Here is a 24,354-nt window from a genome sequence, read left to right as displayed (position 1 = left end):
AGTCTTGCTAAGTCTTTAAGTCATTAAGTCATTAAGTCATTAAGTCATATAGGTAAGACTGAGCTCAAAATTGAGTTCCTCCTGCTTCAGCTTCCCAGAATGCTGGGATTACAAGAGTATACCACTATGCCCAGCACTTTTATAGCTTTTAAAATATATTTAACTGACTAAATCCGATCAATCTGGAGGGCCATGGCAGGAGAATCTCAAATTTGAGGCCAAGCAGCAATTCAGTGAGACCCTGTCTCAAAATAAAAAATAAAAATGGGGTAGGGAAGCAGCTAAAGCATTTTCCTACCTGTCTTAGTTACTTTTTATTCATTGCTGAGACAAAATACCTGATGCCCAAGTTGGGAAAGGAAAGGTTTATTTCTTACAGTTTTTGGAGGTTTCAGTCCACACTCAGTTGGCTCCAAGGCAGGTGGGCATGGCTGGGCCGCATCATGGCAGCTGCAAACAGCAAGCTGGAACCAGCAAAGAGCAAGACACACCTTCGTCCTGCCACTACATCGCATCCTGGCTCCACCCTATGAGGATGTAGCACTGACATCATCAATCCAAGCCCTAGACAATGAACCAATCACAAATGTACAATGCAAACTCATGAGGCCTGGGGGACACAGACATAAACCATGACACTAGCAAACATGGGGCCCTGGATTTAATTCCCAATATAGCACATTTTCACATAACTAAGTAGTTAGTTTATTGTACCCATGGCTCTCCCAATATTAATTGTATGTAGATTCTGATTCTGAAAAATATTTGGAAGAACCACTGATTGAAGTCAGAACATCATGCTTTCCACTTCGTCCTTCATGAATTTCTTATAAAGTGACATAAATTTGGCCACAAATGCTTCCAAGTGATATATGGCTTTGTTACCCAGCTGTAGACAATGTTCATAATAAACCATCCGCTAGGTAACTTCCCTTTTCAGTTTTCCATCATAATTGTGTAAAAGTTCTCAGAACAGGCCCTTCATTATTATCTCCAGAGGAATATAATGAGTAAAAAGCTCATACAGCATTCCATAAACATCAAGAAGTCACTGTGGCATCTGTTGACTGAAAATAGTATTTGCCATCTCGCCCAGATAAACCCCCCAATCTGTCTCAGGGATTTCTTCATCTACAGTAAAAGGATACTTTTGCACTCTGCAAGCTTTGCACTTAAGCAGTTTTTTTCTGAGATTTATGCAGGATTTTTCTGCAATTCTCTGAGCCAACTGTGAAGGGAAACTCAGACCTTGCTTTTTGTATACAGTAGATAACATACGGCAAATATCTTGAATGATGTGAACAGGCACATGAACTGCTAGGCACCTACTATGAATAGGAGATATCACTTCAGATGTAGAATTGCAGCACAAAATCAATCTGCAAGTGGAAATACACTTTTCCATGGTTCTGCACAAAGCTTGTTGAACATCTAGTGAGTCTGTCAACTTGTCAGTAATACTACTTTAAAATTTCTTTGAGAGTTTGTTTCAAGTTGCTGTGACTGTGCCACAGTTTTCAGCATCTCCCAAAATATGACTAGGTCACTATTTCTAGCATCTCAGTGATTAACTTCCAGGTGGTAATTACTTGCAGTAGTGCTGGTTTTTTTTTAAAGATGGAGCTGTGATGGTTTGATGTCCAATTCTCACTTTTTCAACTCCAATACTATCAAGTTCATGTAGAATACACATAATTCTTGTCTTTTTTCCAGCACCGGATGATCCATCCACTAACAGGTGAGGAAAGTCACCACACTGTACCAGGTTACAAAGATGCGCTGCCTGCTCCTTGTGATAGACTAGTCGTCCCAAAGGGTATTTATCCACCCAGAAACTGATGGAAGTTCAAGTTCCAGAGATATAACACTTAAAAGTCCTGTGCACGCCCTTTGGGCGCTGGGAAGCCAAGACAAGTATTCCTGCTAACTGCAAAACACCTGATGGCACAACCAGCTGCAGCTGCACAAACACGGGAATAACGAAAACACTACAGAGAGTGCATGGGGACAAAATTCATTGCTGTGTCCTAGCTACCTAGTTGCAATGTTTATCACTTTTTAAATCATATTTTCTTTGTTCTGATTTTGTGTGTTGTTTTAGAAACTATTGCCCAGAATTAAGACTATATCTCCAATACTCTGAGCCTCAAATCTAGGTATCTCAGAGAAGGCCCTTTCCTCAACTCATTTTACTCATTGAATAAAATTTTTTTTCCACAGAAATTTACTAAATCGGTACAGTGCTACCTATCAAACTTTGTTGTTCACATTAGAATATAGCTAGCTGGAGGTTTTTCTCACTTGGCAGACATCTAGTAGCGTTTTATTGAATAAATTGCTTAAGAAATAGTATATGATACTTTCTTACTTTCATTTCTCAAAATGCTTAATGGGGTTGCAAACAAAATCAAAAGAACATTTTTAAAGTGCTATAGAAATCACACCTACTATATGTACCCTACACGTTTGTGTTCTCTAAAATTGAAGAATGAATTTTAGGAACAACAGAAGTTAAGAGCAGAATATACTTATTGAAAGAAAGAAAGCTTCTGTCTGAGAGATAGAAGGGGTCCCGAGTGGGTTGCCTTCTATTTTATTTCTTAAGTCAGGATCTCACTACATAGTTCACACTAGTCTTGAACTCACTGGGTGGCCCAGGCTAGCCTTGAACTTGTAGCAATCCTCCTGCCTCAGCCTCCTGAGTGCTGGTATTATAGGCATGCACTTCCAAAACGTATCTGTTTTTATTGGGAGAGTAAGACAAGAGGATCTCCAACACAGGAATAAACCTAGGATAACACAAGATAAACCTAGGAAACATAGACCTCATCTCACAAAAAAGTGATTAACCTATGTGATTAAATATCTACCAAAACATTTTTTGTGTGTGTCCTGAGGGATAGCAGCTAGAGCTTTTCACATGGCAAGAAAACACTGTATCCCTTGGCCACATCCCTAGCTCAACACCAAAATCCTTTTTTATTTATTTTTTTATACTTTTTTTTCTTTTTTTCTTTTTATCAGTACTAGGGATCGAACTCACGACCACCTGCTTGCAAGTCAGGTGCTTATGCCACTGAGCTAAATCCCCAGCCCCTCAAAACCCTTTCTCATAGAAATCACCATTTTCTGTGCTGGAAAAATTGGCTTTCCACATGCCAAAGACTAAAACTAAACTTGTATTTATCACTGTGCACTAAACTAAAATCAAAATAGAGTGAAGGTCTAAATATTAAAACAAACATTAAATCTACTGGAAGACAAGGTAGGCAGAAATCTTGAAGACTGGTAGGCAAAGAGTTTGTGGACAAAACACAAACTGTACAGGAAGTACTTCAGGGAATCAGAAACTGGAATTTCATCTTATTAAAAAGATTTTACACATCAAAAGAAATCACCAACAAAGTGAAAAGAAAATCTCAGAATGAGAAAAATTTTAGTCAACTGCCCTTCAGACAAAGGACTTGTATCCAGAACATATAAAGAATTGAAAAACATCAGGCCTCCCAAATTCAAAGACCCAATCCAAAAGTAGGCATCTGAGATGAACACACACTTCTCAGATGAAGAAATACAAATGACAAATAAACACATGAAGAAATGACACTGGTCATTCAAGCAGTGAAAATTAAAACAACACTGAGATTCTATCTCACTCCAGAAAGAATGGCTGTCACCAAGAAATCAACCAATAACAAATGCTGGCAGGGCTACAGGAAAAAGGAACCCTTTTCCACTGTGGTGGGAGTGTAGACTGGTACAATCATTGTGGAAATCAGTGTAGAGATTTCTCAAAAACTAGCATTGAAAGGTCTGGGGATTTAGCTCAGCAGTATAAGCGCCTGCCTGGCAAGCACAAGATCCTGAGTTTGATCCCCAGTACCAAAAAACAAACAAACAAACAAACAAACAAAATACCAGCACTGGAGGTCCCATTCAATCCAGCTATTTCCCTTCTGGGTATTTTTCAAAAAGAACTGAAGCCATCCCACAGTGATACATGTGCACCCACGTTTATAGCAGTAAAAATTTTTTTTTGTCTTTTTTGAGACTGGGTCTCACTATGCAGTTCAGGCTGGCCTTGAGCTCACTTTGTAGCCCAGGCTGGTCTCAAACTCGCAACGATCCTCCCACCTTAGCCTCCTGAGTGCTGGGATTACAGGCGTGAGCCACCATGCCTGGCTCTATCTCAGTAAAATTTATAATACCTAAATCTTGGAAATTATCCAAATGCCCATCAACCACAGAATGGATAAAAAAGTAACTTTTTTTCATTTTTATCGGTACCAGGGATCGAACTCATGACTGTCTGTTTGCAAGGCAGGCGCTTACGCCGCTGGGCTAACTCCCCAGCCCCCCAAAAAGTGACATTTTTATACACTATAGTATTACTTAGCTATAAAGAAGGATAATCTTAAGTCTTTTATAGGTAAATGGATAGAGCTAGAGACTTTACTCATTAGTAAATCAAACTCACATGTGTAAATATTATATTGACTCCTTAGTCAACATAATAAAAAAATTAAGAAGCTCCAAAATGTACAATAGATTTTGTAGAAATGAAAGGGTAAGAAAATATTCAAAAGGAAAGAACAACTGAAACAGGGGAAAGGAGAAAAGAAAGAAGGGAAAAGATTTTATATATATATATACATATGTATACATACAAGATAGATAACTATACTATAATCTGATTATCAAAAAAAAGATTATGCTGGGAATTTAGCTCAGTAACATAAGTGCCTGCCTGGCAAGTGTGAGGTTGTGAGTTCAATCTCCAGTATAAAAATAAAACAGATTGTGTTTTCATTGTCTGATTTTTTGATCATTTTTTATGCCTAAATCTTATAATCTGAACAACTACTTTCAAGATAACAATATGCAATATATTTGTGTTAATTTTCTATTTCTTTTTTTTGAAATTCTGTATCATTTCTATCCTTTTTTATTTGTTTTTAAAATAAAAAAAACACAATTTTCCTCACACTTTTGTTATCGAGTAGTTTTCTTTAGAAATGACTTACCAATTAAACATATTTCAGGTCCTTTTCACCTCAAACAAAGAATTGAATGAGACAAGTCAAAAATAGTCCCACATGGTTTTTGAAAAGTGAAGGGCAAAAGAATAAAGGAGAAACCAGCTCTGCAAAGCAAACTTGTGCTAAACAAAGGAAGAAAAGAGAAAAAGAGCAAAAATACAGGAATACCCAGGTCTGAGAGTCACTGTCGCAGGCTCGTGGCATTCATCTCTTTTATGTCTTCTACATCTCGTGGAAGCCTGCAAGAAGTTTTTTATATGGGACTCTGAGAATTATTTGGCATTGGCCTGAGATCTTGTCACTGGCATCAGAACTTACTTATTTTTCCAGCCAGCTCTGTCATGCCCTACCTCCTATCTCATTTTCACATCAGCAGGGATATATAAATACTATCTATTGGTAAATACCTGGAGAATTTTTCTTCTAATCTTTCTTTCTCTTTCTTTTTCTCATTCTTTCTTTCCTTCTTTTTCTCTTTTTTGGGTACTGAGGATTGAACCCAGAGCCTTGGTGATGACATATCATTAGACCCCTTTTTATTACATTTATTTAGAGACAATCTCATTAAGTCACTAAATTGTGGGCTTTGGCTCAAACATGGAATCATCCTGCCTTAGCTTCCCAAAGTGCTGGTCTGCTCTTGGGACCATTTTCTACATCCATTTTGATTCCCAGTTAGCCATAGTTCAAAAAAATTCCAAAAGCATTTACTTGGATTCTAAGAGACTTTGTAAAGAATATGGAAGCACAGCTGTATTACTTTCCAATTTTTAGGAAAATATCAATACTCACCGTTCCAGCATAGCACACTGTGCTACCCCTGTTTTATAGCATCTTATAAGGTAGTGTGATCTATTAAAAGGTCAAAAGCTTCTAACAAATCCTAGAGGCTCCTGCTGAACAGTGGAATCTAAATTATAAAATTTTACTAATAGTTCTTAAACTACAGTTTGCCTAGGGATTACCTAGGGTGCTCATTGAACCACAGATTCCCTTGGACCCTTCTTCCAGAAAGTCTGATGGTATGATATAGGTTGAGACATGGGCTAAAGCTTGAAAATCACAAGCAATCAAAAAATATGGGTTAGGGGATATAGACAAGGTCTCAGGAAATCTAAATTTTTAACTAATATTGTTATGGCTTATTGTTTTGATTTATACAGTGTATCAACTTGAGAAGCTTAGAAATTTAATTAAGAGATTGGGCAAGGGGCCAGGATCCTTACTTTGTAACAGCCTCAGCCTGTGCAAGAAGAGGGCATAAAAGATGGTGTGAATGTTATTCCCACCCAAGGTCGGTGAGTAGTCTGCTTACAGTGTAAAGAAAAAGAGGCTTGTTCTCCTCCCTTCTGTTATGGCTGCTTTGATGGATGCTGCCCTGAAGTGTTGCCCTGGAGCCATGCCACCCTCCCTTAGAGTCAGTTGATTATGGACTAAAATCTCCATGAACTGTGAGCTAAATAAACCTTTCCTTCCTTCATTTTGGGTGTCAGGTATTTTATTCCAGCAGTGAGAGAAAAGTAACCAAGACCCTAGTGAAGTGGGACTTTTTCAGAGGTGGCTGGATCTAGAGTATGGGACACTGGGATTGATTCATGGGGCAATCCTAGGCTTAGGGGCACTAGTATTAAGAAGTTAAGTGCTAACTGCTCTAAGTAGCCTGGATAAAATGTAAGGAAAGAGCCGTGGTCATGCTTGCTTGCTTGCTTACTTTTCTACTTTCTGCCCACCATGAATTGTTTCTCTTCTGTGATACCCCTCTGTTGTGCTACCCTGCCTTGCAGCCAGCCACTTACTACTGAAACCTCAGCTAACCATGAGCTAAAAAAACTTTTCCTCCTTTAACTTTGGGCATGAGGTATTTGGTTTCAGCAACAAGAAAATTAACCAAGTACCGAAGATGATTCTGATGAAGTACACAATCTAAGCCTCTAGGCTTATATGCATTGGTGTACCACTAAAAACTGGTTGAGACATGACAGACTTCATACAATAACAGTTCTGGTTAATAACCATGAGTGATGGTTTCCATTCCTCATTTTAGAAACAGTTAGGCTTTCTGGTTTCTATTCTAGTTTATCTGAGTCTAAGCTAATAATTAAATATATGTGACTAAATAAATATAGACTTGCCTAACATTGTGGCTACTTTCACTGGTATCACATAATATATTATATATGTACTTTCTAACAGAATTACTAGAATGATAATGCCATAAAAATAAGGAGGAGTTGAAGTATTTTCCAACAGGTTTCTGGACCTGATAGTGGGAAGACAAAAAAGCCTTCAGACAATTGAGCCTAGAAAAGTTTTCATTTTTCATAAAGTAAAACCACAAAGATAAGATACCCAGTTCTGCCTAATTTCTAATTCTCCTTCCTTTTCAGCAGAAAGATAAGTGATACACAAAGACTCAGAATAGTACATCACTAAAAAAAATAGTATGTTGCTGGCTACAAATGAATGTGCATTTTTACTTAGAGTAAAATACTAACATACAAAATAAAGCATTTTTAACAAAGAAGTCTAGGGCAATATAAATTGGTCTTTTACACAAATGTGAAATTTGTAATGCTAATAATTTTATAAATGGATACAGCAGAAGGCAATGGACACTGAGATGGTTGTCTTAAGAAGGCAGCAATATGAGATAGGAGGTGGGGCGGTGGTAGAGCATTTTGGAGGCCCTGGCTCCAGCATACCACACACACACACACACACACACACACACACACACACACAGGCACCATATGGTAGCAGTTCTGTGGCACAGACCCAGTACATGCCAGTCATGCTTTTTCTATCATATCCTTAAGCCAACATTACCACAGAAAGTAAATGGTTTCACAACCTTACTAAGAATGAGTTGTGGGCAAATTCACATTTCAACCATCAGAAGGCTTGATTAGATCACTAAGTTACTCTACTTAATTTTTTTTATTAAAAACAGTTTTTTATTTTAGATTAATAATGCTAAATACAAAAAAGATAAACAAAATAGTAACATCAACATTTACTATGTCTGACACACCTATACCAAATTAACCTCGATAACTACCACTATCCTTTAGGGTAGATATTACTATGTCATTCTCATTCTCCAAATAAGGAAACTGAGGCTTAGAAAGGTAAATTACCTGTCCAGAGTCACACAGTCTAGATGTGATTGCATTGGGAATCAAGCTTACTGGCTGAAGTTGAGAACCTTACACTTTACTAGTCATGCTAGACTGTTTGGCAATATGATTTTCATTACACTGAACAAGATTTAAAAGTTGGCTTGGGCGGGGGATAGAGTTTAGTGACACTGCACCTGACTGGCAAATGCAAGATCTGGAGTTTAATTCCTGGTACCAGTAAAAATAAGTTAGCTAAAAGCTGATGCTGAAGCCAGATGTGGTGGCATACATCTATAACCCCAGCACTCTGAGAGGCTGAGACAGAGAAGATTATTAATTCAAGCCTAACATCTCAAAATTTTAAAACAGTAACTTTGGGAATTTAGCTCACAGCAAAGACCCTGGATTCAACCCCTAGTGCCAGAAAAGAAAGAAAGAAAGAGAGAGAGAGAGAAAAAAAAAGAAAAGAGGAAAGGAAAGAGAGAAAAAGCAAGCAAGCTAGCTAGCTGATACAGAAAAACAGTTCTCACAGAGATTGTGGAGGTGTGTACTGGTACAAACATTTTGGAAAGCAGTTTGTCAATATCTGATGAATTTTTACATGCATATACATCTTAATCCATCAGTTCTACTTTCAAGAATTTGTACTATAGATTTCACTATAGAAGCATGCAAAGAGACAAACACATTGACTATAGCAATGTGGTTTTTTTATGGCAAAAACTGGAAACTTCTGAAGTGACCACTCTTAAGGGAATGTTTATATAAATGATGTATATCTAGGCAATGGGAAATCATGCACACATGAACGAGAATGATTTCATGTTAAAATACATCTAAAACATGTAAGTGAATAAAACTAGTTGAAAATAGCTGCACATTAGTATCTGGTTTATAATAATATTTTCTGTGTTTTTATGGCATGGTATATATATATATATGTGTGTGTCTGTATATATATATATATATATATATATATATATAGTACTTTGATACAGTGGAATATATCTATATGTGCATATGTATTTACTCACAAATAATTATAATGGCCCTGACTTAGGGAAATAGAAATGGGACAGAGAAATTTTTACTTAACAGTCTCCCAAAAAAACTTTAATTTTTATTGTAAGCATGTCTTAATTTTATATTAAGATTGAACATGAATCAGTATGGGTGTAGTAGCTCAGGCCTACGATACCAATTACACCAGAGGCTGAGACTCTTGATCACTTGATCTCAAGTTAGGGCTAACCTGGACAATTTAATTTAGCAAGACCTGCTCTCAGTAAACAGCAAAAAACAAACAAATAAATAAAAGAAGGTAGTTAGGCATGGTAGTTCATGCCTATAATCCCAGGACTCTGGAAGGCTGAGGCAGAAGATTATCAGTTTAGCCCAGCCTGGAAAACATAGTGACTTAGTGAGATCCTATTTCAAAGTAATAAAAGTAAAAATAAAAATAAAAAGCGGGTATGTAGCTCATTGTAAAGGCCCTGGATTCAATGCCAGTACAAAAGAAAGAAAACTCAAGGAATGTTATATAATTTAGTAAATTTTGAACTATTTTTACTATGAACATAGGAACAAATATTTTATTTATTATTTTGTATTTCATTACAACTTTGTAATCATCTTTATATGAATATTTTTGGATTGTGGAACCAATTATCTAAGTTTCCATTATTTCTTGTGGGGAAATTATCTTTCATATGCAAGTCTTTGGATTACAAGCATGTTTCCAGAAAAAATTATGCTTGCAAATCAAGGTTTTACTATATAGAGTGAACTTTGATAGCAGGAGTTATGCTGACCACTGGCAAACAGAAGAGAGAATATTCAATTAGTAAGGAAAAAACTATTTATTGAAATTGAAGAAAATGAAAATGGATGTCTCCCTTATACCACACCAAAAGACAACTCCAGAACTTGAAATTTTTTAGATACAAGTCAATATCTTTCTGATAGTGGGCTAAGGAAAGGTTTCTTAAACAACGTTTAAAAAGGATAATGATTAGGAAATATAGGCAAATTAATATACATTTTAAAACAAGGATTTTTATTTTATTTATTAATTTTTATTTATTTATTTATTTATTTCAGTGCTGTGGAATGAAAAGCAGATCCTTGACAAAAGATAGGCAAAGACTTGTCCACTGAGCTACATCCTCAGCCCAGAAGCTTTATCCTTTACATATACTTTAAAGAAAAATTACTACTTGTAATAATTCAGAGGGAAACTATAGATAGATATAGACTATAGATAGACAGATATGGATACCATTTTGTAAAAGAGTTTATATCAAGAATATGTAATGATTTTTTAGCAGTGCTGGACTACAAAATCAGGATCTCCTCTATATGACTAGGCAAATTTTCTACCACTGAGTTACATTTCCAGGCCTACAACATATTCTTATACATCACTAAGAGAAAGACACAACCCAGTAGAAAAAATGAAAAAATTCCTAAACAGTCATTACATAGAAAAAAATACACGTCTAATGGACATATGAATAAATACTCAAACTAACTAGAGTTAATGTAAATCAAGGAATAACTGAGCACAGTAGTTTGAACCTATTGTCTCAGCAATGTAGAAAGCTGAGGCAGGAGGTTCACTTAAACCCAAGAGTTTGAGACTAACCAAGGCAGTTTAACAATGACTCCCATTTTAAAAGCAAATAAAAAGTATACAAATCCAGGACATACTGAGATATCATACCGATTTCCAAAAGTTGAGAACTCGAGAATACCAAATTTGGGAATGGTATGGACCAATATGACCTCTTTAATATGACTTCCAGGATTGAGAATTGATGTATCAACTTTGTAAAACAGTATGCAATGCTTAGCTTTGCATATCACTTCTAGTTATTAGATATTAGTGTAAACGTTAGCAAATGTGTATAAGCAAACATATACAATAATGTTCTCAGCAGCACTGTTTACGATAGCAAAAACCTAGACTAAAATTTAACAGAATTAATAAACTGCACAATTTTTCTTAGTTTTTTAATTAAAAAAAATTTTTTTATTGGTACTGGGGCTCGAACTCACAACCACCTGCTTGCAAGGCAGGTACTTATGCCGCTGAGCTAAATCCCCAGCCCCCAGAATAAATTGTAAAAATATTATGTATATGTCAAATCAAAGTGTTACAGTTCTACATATGAATGAGAAAGAATCTTATAATATTGAATCAAAAAGCCTGAGCTGGTTAAGGTGGCATATATGCAGGAAGACTCAACAAAACAAAATAAAACAAAACAAGCCCAAGAACTGGAGCTGTACCTTAATGATATAGTGCTTGTCTAGTATACAAAAAAACAAAGCCAGAACAAAATACCAAATCCAGGGGGTAGGGAGGTGCTGTATGATGGAGCATGTACATAGCATTAAAAAGGCTCTGAACTGCAAAAAGAGAGACACAGGTAAAGAAAGGGAGGAGACAGAGGAAGCTCTTATGTAGATATAAATCATTAATGTGATAGTTGAGAGGAGAGCATAAATTCATGATTTTATTAAAGTATAATAACGATTATTTAGCTATTTCTTATGTTTATTTTAATTAAGGGAAAAATTAAAAAAATTAGGATATATAGTAGTAACTCTTTTTGATCTCCTATTAACTTTTTTTGAAGTCCTGTAATACTCCCAAGATCTTGTTTTGACTGATTAGACTCTGTTCCATTCTGTGCGATAGTAGCAAGTCTGAGGGTATAGGCAACTAATTTGAAGGCAATAAGATTCACAAAGATGCCCATTCTGGTTTGACTATTGTCTCCTTTGGAAGTCCTGTAATGTTCACAATGCCTAAGTTTTATTGGTCTTGTTCTCCACTGTTTTGTCCAACTTTATAATATCTAATGAGATAGACAATTCCTTTTAAGGAAACAAGAGACAATGTTGATAACCATTGTTAATAACCTTGTACTCTGTTCTACATCATGTGCTATGTCTATCCTTGGTTTTGACTTACAGCTTTGTTTTGCCATATTTGACTTTATTCTCCCCCCCCCCAAAAAAAGTAATAAGAACTAAGGAGCAATAAAATCCAAAATGTGTAAATTTTGTTGTAAAAAAGAGAGGGAGGGAAAAAAAAAGAGCTCTAACGGATATAACAGCAAGTGTGTTTAGGGATGTTAAATAGCTGACTATATTAATGTTTTTGGATCATTGAACACAGCTGTTTGCAGTCTCTCTGTTTGAATGTCTACTTTGTATTCTTTGATACTGTGATTTGAGCAACTATTTCCAAGATGATAATATGTAATCTATTAACAGGTGATTTCTTACTGTTATGTTTTTTTTTGTAATTCTGTATTATGTATAACCTTACACTGCTTTGTTTTGTTTTGTGTTTTTCTCTTTTTCCTCTTAAATAAAAAAAAAAGTATAATAACGAGAGAACTGTAAGTGATTAACACAAATAGTAATTTTATGCATAGACCATTTATGAGCAGGAGTTATGAACCAAAGATTATGATTAATACCATTCTATGTACCTGAAATACATAAAGGTAAAATATTTTAAATAAAATATAAAGGATACTATTTCTGAAATTAAAGTATATAGGACTAAATGCCAAACTTAAAGTATATAGGACTAAATTCCTAAAGTAAATACAACCTCTATAAGTATTTTAAGGAATTAATAAATATCATATAATATGCTCCATCGAAATGGAGAGGCATTCAATGCATTTGTAGCGGGTGATCTAAAATTATATGAAGTCAGTACAATTTAAAAAATAAATCCAAATTTTTAAAGAAACTGATACATTTTTATAAACTTAATATAGAAGAATAAATGTCAACACTAGATAAGTTTATCTTGAAACAGAAGCTCGACTTACCAGATACTAAGATACCATAAAAAGAGAGATAAATACTCATGTAGTAGTGGCAGCATATATATATATATATATATATATATATATATATATATACACACACATATATGGAACAAAATACATAGTTTAGAAAATTTAATTATGTGCATGACAGTTTCATACATAACAAAGACAATGTCACTAATCAATAGAAAAAAGTAGTTTGTGGACTGCAGGGGAAGAGAAGAAAAAGTCACTAAGAAGCAAGCCTTCCCTGCAAATTAGTACCATATGTGGGCTGCTGGGTGGAGAGCCAAATGTCAGCCTTTTCCCCTGAGTCAGCACCATTTGTAGACTGTGGGGTAAGAGAACACGAAGTTATCAAGAAGCAAGCCCTCCCTGTGAGTTGGTACCATGTGCAGATCACCAGAGGAACAGCCAGACCCCACCCCTTTCAGCATACAGGCTGAGAAACAAGAAGCGCAAACCTGCCCCCCATCCCTTGCCACAAGTGACTGGCTTATATGGAGATACACAGGCTGCAATGATAGCTATTGAGGTAAAATCCAATTTAATGATTGTAGTGTTTAGTGTTTCACTGACTTTGCAGGTCTAAAGCTGGTAGACTGATCATCTATTCAGAGGATAACAATACACAATGTAGCATCTACGGCAGCTCTTCTTCTAAAGGTGGTAGCCATTGTTAATTCCCTATCATCTTGTTTTGAAGTCATGTATCATTTTCATTGTTTTGTTGGATTGGGTTTCATTCTCTTTTGTCTTGTTTGATTTTATTATATTCGATAACACGGACAATGTATTGGTCAGGGTTTTACTAGAGAGAACAGAGTATAACCTGGAATATACAGAAACAACAAGATTGGCTTACAATAGTCAGTCACAGAGTCCCAAGAGGAAGTGTGCAGAGGGTGTCTATGCACTGGAGGCCGAAGGATTCAATCCAAGGTCTGGAGTTTACCCTAGTGTCTTGTGCAAGCCCACACCAGCAGGCTGATGGGTCTGCAACAGAAGGCCAAAGGCTCTGTGATGAAAGGCTGAAAAGTCTATGCTGGAAAGCTGAAGAGTCTATACTGAAATCCAGGAGGTGAGGTCCAAACCAAAGGCGAAGACTAGAGCTTCTCCCAAGAATGGAATGGATTCATCCTTCCTCCTCCCTTATATCTTGAGGTGATAACCCATCCTAGGGTGGATCTTCTTCTACATCCTTGGTTGTAGAATTGCTAAACTCATTTAGTTAGCTTCTAACTGTCTCAAGTTGACACAATCAATCAACCACTACAGGCAATTGTTTCAAAGATAACAAGATATATTATAGTAGCCATTTTGGATTTACTCTTATCTTGAAGTCCTTTATTGCATCCATTGTTTTGGCTTTATTGGTTCTATTCTGTTCTGTTTTTGTTCGACTTTGTCTGAAGGTATGGGCAGCTATTTTGAAGACAACAAGAAGCCTTAGGGTAACCAATGTTGATTTCCTATTGTCTTGTTTTGAAGTCTGCGTCACTTACACTGGTTTCTTTATTGGATTTATTCTATTTTATTTTACTTATCCTTAAAATAAAAATAAAAAATAAAAATCCCTAAAAAATAGAAAAAAAGATTCATTAGGAGAAAGTTTGGGGAAAATTGGCTCACTATCAAAACTGCTTCTCCTATCTGCTTCTCTTGTCACATAACTATGACTTCCAGTTATACCAAAACATAATATGAAAGGTAAAGCTATGAAGGATTTCTTTACATAAAATCAATAATTTCTGTTTATATAAGAAACCACACATATAGCTAATGGGCCAATGACAAATTGGTACATGACATTTCCAGTCTCTAAAACCAACAAGGGACTAATTCTGGCCTATGACAAGAATTGCAAATCAACATGAAAAACATAGTAAACATAAAATGAATAAAGGATAGAATGAAAAAATCAGTAAAGGATACAATCAGGCAGCTTATATAAGAGAAAGTTCAAAAGACTGAAAATCATTTAAGGACATGCTTAAATTTATTAATCAAAGAAACAGAAATTGAAGTAACAATGAGAAGAATTTCTACCTCTGGTTAGGCAAAATGGATAATCTAGTCATCACTCTGAAAGTATGGGGCCAGGAGTGTAGCTCAATGACGGATTGCCTGCCTAGGATGCAAAAGTCCCTGGAGACCATCTCCAACTGCAGAAAGAAAACAAGTTGAATAAAATTCAGGTATTATGGTTTAGATCTAAACTGTGCTCCCAAAGTCACATGAGTTCAGAGGTGGAACTTTCAGAAGGTGTTTAGGTTATGGGAATGCTATACTCATTGCTTAATGAATTAATGAATTCATAGCTGATTGTACTGTTAAGAAATGGGGACTGGGTGGGGAAGTTATCTCACTGGAGGTGTGTCTTTGTAGAGTGCATCTCTGTCTCTTCCTCTCTGTTTCCTGACTGCCGTGAGTTGAGAAGCTTTCCCTGTGCCACAAGCTTTCTGCCATGCCATTTCTGTTTTGGTCCCAGCTAACCATGAACTGAACTCTCTGAAATTGTGAGCTAAATAAACCATTTACTCCTTAAAGTTGTATATGTCATGATTTGATCTAGCAATTAAAAGCTAACTAATACACCTGGAGTACGTGTGTGTGTGTGTGTATGTAATCCCAACTATTCAATAGACTAATGAAAAAGAATAACAAAGTTGAAGAGCAGACTGGGCAATTTAGAAAGAGTCTGTCTCAAAATAAAAAAAATAAAGGGCTAGGGCTGTAGCTCATTACTATGATGCTAGCCTAGCATACTAGAGATCCAGCGTTCAAATCCAAGCTAAACAGTAAACAAATCATTTTGTTGGAACTGGGGAATTGAACCCAGAAGCTTTCCACAAAGCTACATTCCAAGCCCTTTTAAATTTTTTTTTTTTGAGACAAGGTCTCATTAAATTGCCAGACTGTTCAAAATTGAAATTGTCTTGCTTCAGCCTCCCAGAGTTCTAGGATCACAGGCATACATCAGCTTGCCTGGCTAAATTTTAAAAATCTACTTTCTTAAAATCATAATGAGTTTACAAGACAGTAAGAAATTATCTCCAGGTCAAAATGTAGCAGAAAGTGAAAACTCAAGTTAAGCTTATTACTGAAAAACTCCTTTACCCTTTATTTAAAAATCCAAGTAAACAACTACAAACCTGAACTTTATGTTTGTTAGTTTTGTTTGGCTAAAAGACCAAAGTCAAAAGGCCTAGATTCTTAGTTACTTTTTACTCGTTGCTGAGACAAAATATCTCAAGCCCAAAGTTGGGAAAGGAAAGGTTTATTTCTTACAGTTTTTGGAGGTTTCAGTCCATACTCAGTTGGCTTCAAGGCAGGCTGGCGTGGCAGGGCCACAGTTCATGGTGGCTGCAAAACAGCAAGGCAGAAACTGGCAAAAAGAGCAAGATATACTTTCTTCCTGTCATTACATCACATTCTGGCTCCACTCCTATGTGGGTGTAGCACTGACACCATCAATCCAAGCACTAGACAATGAACCAATCACAAATGCAAAATGCAAACTCATGAGGCCTGGGGGACACAGACATAAACCATGACACCTAGGAATCCCCAAAATGTGATCTTTAACAAATTGTTTTTAAGATGATAACACCTGGCTAGGATATAGCTTAGTGGTATTATGCATTTGGCTACCATGTTGAATTCTGGGTTTGATCTCCAGCTCCCCTGCAAAAAAAAAAAAAAGTAAACAAGGAAGCAAGTCAAAGAAAATATTTGATTGGTCAAGGTGAAGTAGTAACCTTACTAGGATTATTCTAGTGGAGAATATATAAAAGGATAGTTGGTAATTTCTGGTTAATTAAGCTTAAATTTTATTTTCCTATAGTGTGACTATTTACACTGAGCTGAGTTTAAGTTTGCTTATAAAGAAACCCAGTATGCTGAAGCCACGTCAGTCTAATGGACTCTCAAGTAATGTCTTTCACAAGGAAAATGTGAGACGAAGTTTAGCTGGTCTTACAGTCTGTTTGCAGCATCTTCATGCCATCTGGTTGGCCCTGCAAACATAAATCTTGAAATTCAATTTAAGTTACCCCAGACTGGCAGTGATGCCATGCACCAGACAGAAGCAAATAAAATATATCTTTGGAAGAAATTTTATTTTCATAAGCCTCAACTTATTTCTACAAATACACTATACCATGCAATCACCAATAATCATGTATGTAACAAAATAAGAAAAGTATATATAAAAACAATAGCCCATAAAAACAGATCTACACAGCAGGAAATTAGGTATTATGTATCAAACACAGACTGTAAACTGTACTTTTAATGTTCAACAAAATAAAATCCAAGCTTGAAATTATTATCAGAGAACTGGCAAGTAAAAGGTGGCATAGAAATTAAAAGAAAACTTATATGAATTCTTCTGTTAACTGGGAGTGCAAAAAACCTAACCGTACCTCAAAATATAACAGCAACTAGGGGAAATTCTGATAATTTTGAGAATAAAAATAAAGAATTATCCTGGAAAAAATGAAAAAATTAAACTAAAAAGAAAAACGCAACAAAAGATGAAATGGGAAACCTATAAAAGAGCTACTAAAGAATTAGAAGAAGTGTACTGAGAATAGTAACTCACTTTGCAATGCATAAAAAACCCAAGAATTGATTCATAAAGAAAAAATATGACCACTTTAGAAAGATATGATACCATATAGCAAAATGTTTATGGTATGATCTCAGTGGTATGTGAGCAAATAAAGGTTCACTGTATATGTTCAACTTTACAACATCTGAAAATATTTTCATAATAAATGGGGAAAAGCCGCTAAAATATGGAAGAAAAAGATAACAATTATAGAAAATATGTAAGAATAATGAAAAATTAAGACAAAATGAAATGAATTGTCCTTAAATATATAAAAAGATACTCTACTTCTTGCAAAATAAAAGAATTCAAGTCAAAACTCCACAGACATAATTTCTTTTTTTTTATTTTTTTATTTTTTTATTTAAGAGGAAAAAGAGAAAAACACAAAACAAACCAAAGCGGCGTAAGGGTACACGCAATACAGAACTACAAAACAAAACAAAACAAAACAAAACAAAACAAAAAACCATAACAGTAAGAAATTACCTGCTAGTAGATTACACACTATTTTCTTGAAAATAGTTCCTCAAATCACAGTATCAAAGAACACAAGGTGGACATTCAAACAAGGAGACTGCAAACAGCTGTGTTCAATGTTCCAAAAACATTGATAAAGTCAGCTATTTAACACCCCCAAACACACTTGCTGTTATATCCGTTAGAGCTCCTTTTCTTTTTTTTTTTTTCCCTCTCTTTTTTACAACAAAATTTACACATCTTGGATTTTATTACTCCTTAGTGCTTATTACTTTCTTTGGGGGGGGGGGGAGAATACAGTCAAATATGGCAAAACAAAGCTGTCAGTCAATACCAAGGATAGACGTAGCACATGGTGTAGAACAGAGTACAAGTTTATCAACAATGGTTATCAACGTTGTCCCTTGTTTCCTTAAAAAGAATTGTCTATCTTATTAGATATTATAAAGTTGGACAAAACAGTAGAGAACAAGACCAATAAAACTTAGGCGTTGTAAACATTACAGGACTTCCAAAGAAGACAATAGTCAAACCAGAATGGGTATCTTAGTGAATCTTATTGTCTTCAAAGTAGTTGCCTATGACAGACATAATTTCTTATCTATTGTATTGGCAAAATTCCAAAAATTGCAGAACATAGCTTGTTGGTGAAGCAATAGTGCAATAGCATGGCTCAAATATTGTTCATCAGAATAACAGATGACACAGCTCTCATGGGGAGGAATTTGGCAACATTTAGCAAAATTGTATATATATTTAAGCCCTTGCCTTAAGAATTACAACTATGAGAATCTGTCACAATCATGCAATAAAAAATTTGAAGTCAGCCAGGTGTGGTGCACATCTATCATTTCACTTGTTCAGGAGGTTGAGGTAGGCAGATCATAAATTTGATCCCAGTTGTTTTATGGGCACCTTAGCAAAAATCTGCCTCAAAATAAAAATAAAAAGGTCTGGAGATATAGCTCATAAAAAAAAAAAAACTCCTGGGTTCAACCCCAATACTGAAAAAAAAAGTTTATATATGCTATCTATGTATTTTGAGTCATATCTATATCCATGTGTATATATAAGTATAGGTATAGTAGCCACTTGGTGTCTGTTGGGGATCAATTTCAGGAACTTCCCTAAACATCAAAATCTGCAGATGTTCAATACCCTGTAGTGATATAGTTTTTATACATTATATGTACATATCCTCTTACATACTTTAAATTTTCTCTATTTACAATACTTAATAAAATGCAGACATTATGTAAATAGTTGTTATACTGTACTGTTTAGGGAATAATGACAAAAAAAGAATTCTATATATGTTCAGTACTGATGCAATTTTTTTCAGTCTCAATTTTTTATTAGTACATATTTACATTACATGATGATTGCATTCCTTGCATGGAATTGATAAATGTACATAATACATCTCAATGTTTTTCATTCACTTTCTCTCTCCCTCCCTACCACCCTGCTTCTTCCATTTCTTGATCCCCTTCCTATTTGAAGATCTTCTTACTTCCTATTTATCTATCTTTTATTTTGCTTTTTATTTATAGTTTGGGCTTCTCATTTAAGGGAAACCATGAGATATTTAATCTTGTGGGTCTGATTTATTTCACTTAACATTATGGTCTCAAGGTGCATCCATTTTCCAAAATATGGAATGCTTCATGAAATTACATGTCATCCTTGTGCAGAGGGCATGCTAATCTCTGTATCATTCTGATCTTAGTATATGAACTGCTGAAGTGAGAACCAAATACAACATTTTCAAATATTTTCTATCCATAATTGGTTGAATGGTTAAATGGATGGGAATCACTGGACACAAAAGACTAACTGTTGGTCTTTCTACCTAGATATATACATATTTACCTACCTATATACACATGTACATATATATTTCCAAACACTGGTCCCTGGAATGGCATAGAATTTATTGTCTCTGGAAAGCAGGATCCTGACACTGTGAAGAATTAATCTTTCACCTCCATGGTCCTTGGTTCTTTGTGTCCTTGATAAAACAATTCAGTCAAAACATAGGCTTTTGTGCAGTAGTATAGGTAGAATATATTGTAAAGTAGATATATAGAGAGTTATGCTTTCAAGCGGCAAAGTAGTTTGTACCACGAAGGCACCTGCACTGAATGTGTGGATATTTTTATGCACACAAGAGTTAATCCTGGGGTTCATGGAATTGGGGTAATTATAATGCTTATCAATATTTTCTTAGAAGTCACATCGGAATTACAAGCTGTATTCCTATCCTTTTTTCTTTCTTTTTTTTTTTCTTATCCTTTTTAGATAGTCAGTATTTCCCCAGTGGCTTTAATCATGTAAGACACTTACAAAATGTTTCCTTTTTAAAAAAAAATTTCATTATTTTGAAGGTAGTAAAATACAACAGAACAAGACAGAACAAAGCCAATTGAGACTGTGCAGTGAAATTGGTACAGAATGTCACAACAGGTTACCAGGACGAGTAATAGGTACTACAGTATATCTTGTTATCTTCACAATAGTTGTTCTTTCAATCAAGTATAGCAAAATCAAACCAAATACAAAACATTATAGAAATTATCAAAACAGAATATTGAATAGAGAAATACCATTAATCAGAACAAAGCAAAACAGTGATAACAATATTTGCCTTCAAAGAGATGGTAGAAGGAAATCCTCCTTATTTCCTATTTTGCATATGGTCAACCTCCCAAGAGATGTTTAGATCTCTGGCTCCCATTTGCTAACGGGTGGTGGTGGTGTTTGATTCTCTACCCGTGCACCGGTAGGCTCAGCCACTTACCAGGAAGGCAAGCTGGTTGCTTGGTTTCCCAGTGCCCTAAGTTCCAACATGGCATAGAGCTCAGGAGACGCCGGCTGGTTCTTACCCTGGTGCTGCCATAGCTTGCCCAAGCCACAGCCGCTTACCAAGGAGGCGAGCTGATTTCTTGGTTTCCCAGCCCAAGATAAGTTTCTGAAAGATAAGTTTTTAAATTAAATTAGTTCCCACCTTAAGGCAGGAGAGTCTTTGAACACTATTTCCTTTTCTCATATCATTAAGACGTGGGTTATGGCAGCCAAGAATGCTATACGTCTTGTTCTACAGATAGGCACATGGTTAGGTATCAGAAGGAATGTGCACAGTGAATAATAACCTTAAAATGTCATTATGCTCTGTGGGACCACTTTAGGACTGAGACCAAGCAAATGGATATAAATGTACTAAATCGGCTATTTTGGATGCCCCCCAACATCATTCCTCAGCTCTTTAATGTCTAAATTTCCTGGCTTGCTTCCCTGGCTTGGGGAAGCTGCGGCCAGGGAAAAGAACCAGCGAAAGAACCAGCTAGCACCTCCAGTGATCTGCTCTATGTTGGAACATAGGGCACTGGGAAACCAAGCAACCTGCTCACCTCCCTGATAAGCAGCCATGGCATGAGCAAGTAGTGGCCAGCCCAGGGTGAGAACCAGCCAGCGTCTCCCGAGACCCATGCCATGTTGGTACTTAGAGTGCTGGGAAACCAAGCAATCTGCTCACCTCCCTGTTAAGCAGCCATGAGCATACCAGTGCATGGGCTGAGAATCTAATATCCACTCCTTCCATTAGCAAATGGGAGCCAGAGTTCTGAGCACCTCTTGGGAAGTTGACCATATGCAATATAGCAAATAGGGGAATTTCCTTCTACCATCTCTTTGAAGGCAAATATTGTTATCACTGTTTTGCTTTGTTCTGATTAATGGTATTGCTCTATTCAGTATTCTGTTTTGATAATTTCTATAATGTTCTGTATTTGGTTTGATTTTGCTATACTTGATTGAAAGAACAACTATTGTGAAGATAACAAGATATATTATGGTACCTATTATTTATCCTGGTAACCTATTGTGATATTCTGTACCAATTTCACTGCGTGGTCTCAATTGGCTTTGTTCTGTCTTGTTCTGTTGTATTTTACTACCTTCAAAATAATGAAAAATTTAAAAAAATAAAATAAATTTCCTAACACTCTGATCCACTCAATAGCAGTGTAGAAGAAATACAATCATTGGGCAAATGGTGATTCAGCATCTGATCTAGGAAATGTGTAAGAAAAGCCATCAACATCCTGGAAAACAAGGAATGACCCAAAGATCACTGGAGTCATGTCACATTGACTCTGACCCAACTCTAAAACTCTCCTATTGGCTAAAACTGGTATAATTTAAGCATTCATGAAAATTGTAACTAAAGCATACTGAATATCTTGGTTACTTTTCTCTGGTTGCTGAGACAAAACACCTGAAGCCCAAAGTCAGGCAAGGGAAGGTCTGTTTCTTACAGGTTGGAAATTTCAGCCCATGCTCAGTTGGCTCCAAGGCAGTGTGACATGGTAGGGCATCCCTTTACGGCAGCTGCAAACCACAAGTCATGATCTATCACGAGAAAAACACCTTCTTCCTACTGTTACATTATATCCTGGCTCCACCCCTAGGCGGGTATAACACACCACCAATCTCAGCGCTAGACAATGAGCCAATCACAAACGTATAGTTGCATGAGGCCCGGGGGCCACTGACATAAACTATGATAATAACAGATAACACTTACTTAAATACTATATGTATTATCTTTTACCATGAAAAACTCTTAAATTATGGTACATAGGCAATAATAAGTAATTGCATTCATAAAACTGTCTTGATATTATCTTGATTACCTAAGAACCTGGATGGAAATCTTAACAACTTTAAAGGCATTTTTACTCTCAACAATTTAAATTAGCCTTTTTCAAGCTGTATGAACTACAAGTATTTGAGATAATGTCTTGAATGTTTATCTATAAGGCAATTTAAGTTCAACTTTTGGAGGGTAATATAATATATACCTGAAAGTTAACACACAGAAATGTATCCATATATTATCTTAAATCACATGTAAACTTTATGTTATCAAACTGTAGCCTTTAGGTTGTCAAAGAAGGCTTTTCTTCCTGTGTAATCCTGAAAGCTTTCAGTCTTTATTTGGTAATGTTTTAAATAAATTTGGTTACTCTAAAACCTATATAAATGGTCCTCCCACAAGAATCTCAAAAAAAAAAACCCTCCAAAAATGTAGAAATAAAAATACTGTCGAGTTCAAAATTTTTCATAAATAAGGCAGTTGAAGATGATTTAAACTGTTATTAACATGCATTAAACATACAAAACACACAAAAAGAATTTATTTTTAAACCAGCATGCACTTTTAGATATATTGACCAAGTTGAGCTACAATACACATTTTAGTTTTTAGGTTTGTACCTATAAGAAGACCAGTCTAAATTTTTCCTATATGTGAGCAACTATTAGAAATTGCTTGTAATAGAAGTCAGAAGGAAGAATTCCTTTTATAGCTATGAAAGTGAAAAGTTATTAAGAAGGTATCTAGGCTGATGGTTTATCTTATTATATAGCTTTGTCTCTGTTAAAAACTGCTAATAAGCTCATAAAAGTCCAACAAATATTTTTTATTTTACCAATGAACTTATTTGTACTATAAAAGCCAGCTAGTTTGCCCGGTTGAGCAGCATTCTAGAAGGGAGAGGGAAGTGAAAGGAGTTAAATTTCCAATTCTGCAAAGACAAGAAAGGCTGATAAGTTTAGACTAAACTACATGTATTCTTCAAGAGTCCAAGGGTCAAATTCAAACCAGTTTTCTTTTCTTTCTTTGTTTGGGGGGTGGGGGAGGACAGGATCTTGATGTGCAGTTCAGGCTGGCCCTAAGATTACTATATAGGCCAGATGGGCCTCAGATTTAAGTCAGTTCTCCTGCTTCAGCCTTCTCTGTGCTGGGATTACAGGCATGTACCACCATTTCCAGCCAGATCCTTTTTTTTTTTTTATCAGTACCGGGGGCCAGATCAGTTTTTAAGAATATAACACAGAAACAAATGAAGGTCTGCTTTACTCTGGAAGTGTCATAGGGAGGGGACACTCACTACCCCAGAAAACCAGTACTGGAATGCAGCAGCTACAGAAAAGAAAATCATTCTGGAACCCGAGAACCAAATTGCAACCATTTCGTTTGCAGAAATACAATCCAAACCGAAAAGATTCTTCAGGGTGGATCACCAGTGCTTGACAATACATGCATCCAAAGACAAAATATGTGATTGATTTCAATCACATTGTCAAGCAGAAAAATAAAATCAAAGAAACTGAATGACTGCCTTTTGACTTTTCTGAAAGAGAATAAGAACGAGAGGGAAAGAAAATCATAGGACATTTTG

At 35.8% G+C, this 24,354-nt stretch overlaps 1 long non-coding RNA gene, 1 other non-coding gene and 1 pseudogene across 3 annotated transcripts in view; all 3 read right to left on the bottom strand.

Annotated features, from left to right (window-relative positions):
- Window positions 1-787: 787 nt before the first annotated feature.
- On the bottom strand, window positions 788-1,708 carry LOC100728377 (replication factor C subunit 3-like; annotated as a pseudogene).
- Window positions 1,709-13,542: 11,834 nt separating this feature from the next.
- LOC134475445 (uncharacterized) overlaps window positions 13,543-24,354 on the bottom strand; it is a 33,719-nt gene continuing 22,907 nt past the window's right edge. The window contains exons 3-6 of one of the 2 annotated variants that reach the window (XR_010046572.1): window positions 20,910-21,080; window positions 16,306-16,380; window positions 15,064-15,179; window positions 13,543-14,591 (exon numbers count right to left, since the gene is read on the bottom strand). This is a non-coding gene — a long non-coding RNA (uncharacterized LOC134475445). The remainder of the gene's footprint in view (window positions 14,592-15,063; window positions 15,180-16,305; window positions 16,381-20,909; window positions 21,081-24,354) is intronic. The other variant, XR_010046571.1, reaches the window with a different exon arrangement.
- LOC111754163 (U6 spliceosomal RNA) lies at window positions 19,759-19,862 on the bottom strand. The gene has a single exon (XR_002788876.1). It is a non-coding gene; the product is annotated as a U6 spliceosomal RNA (small nuclear RNA).

This window comes from Cavia porcellus, unplaced genomic scaffold (genome assembly GCF_034190915.1).
Source record: "Cavia porcellus strain 051 isolate PalLab524CR breed Dunkin Hartley unplaced genomic scaffold, mCavPor4.1 scaffold_3, whole genome shotgun sequence".
Lineage (NCBI taxonomy): Eukaryota > Metazoa > Chordata > Mammalia > Rodentia > Caviidae > Cavia > Cavia porcellus.
The sequence above is the reverse complement of the archived record's forward strand: the minus strand, read 5'-3'. Positions and strand labels throughout refer to the sequence as shown.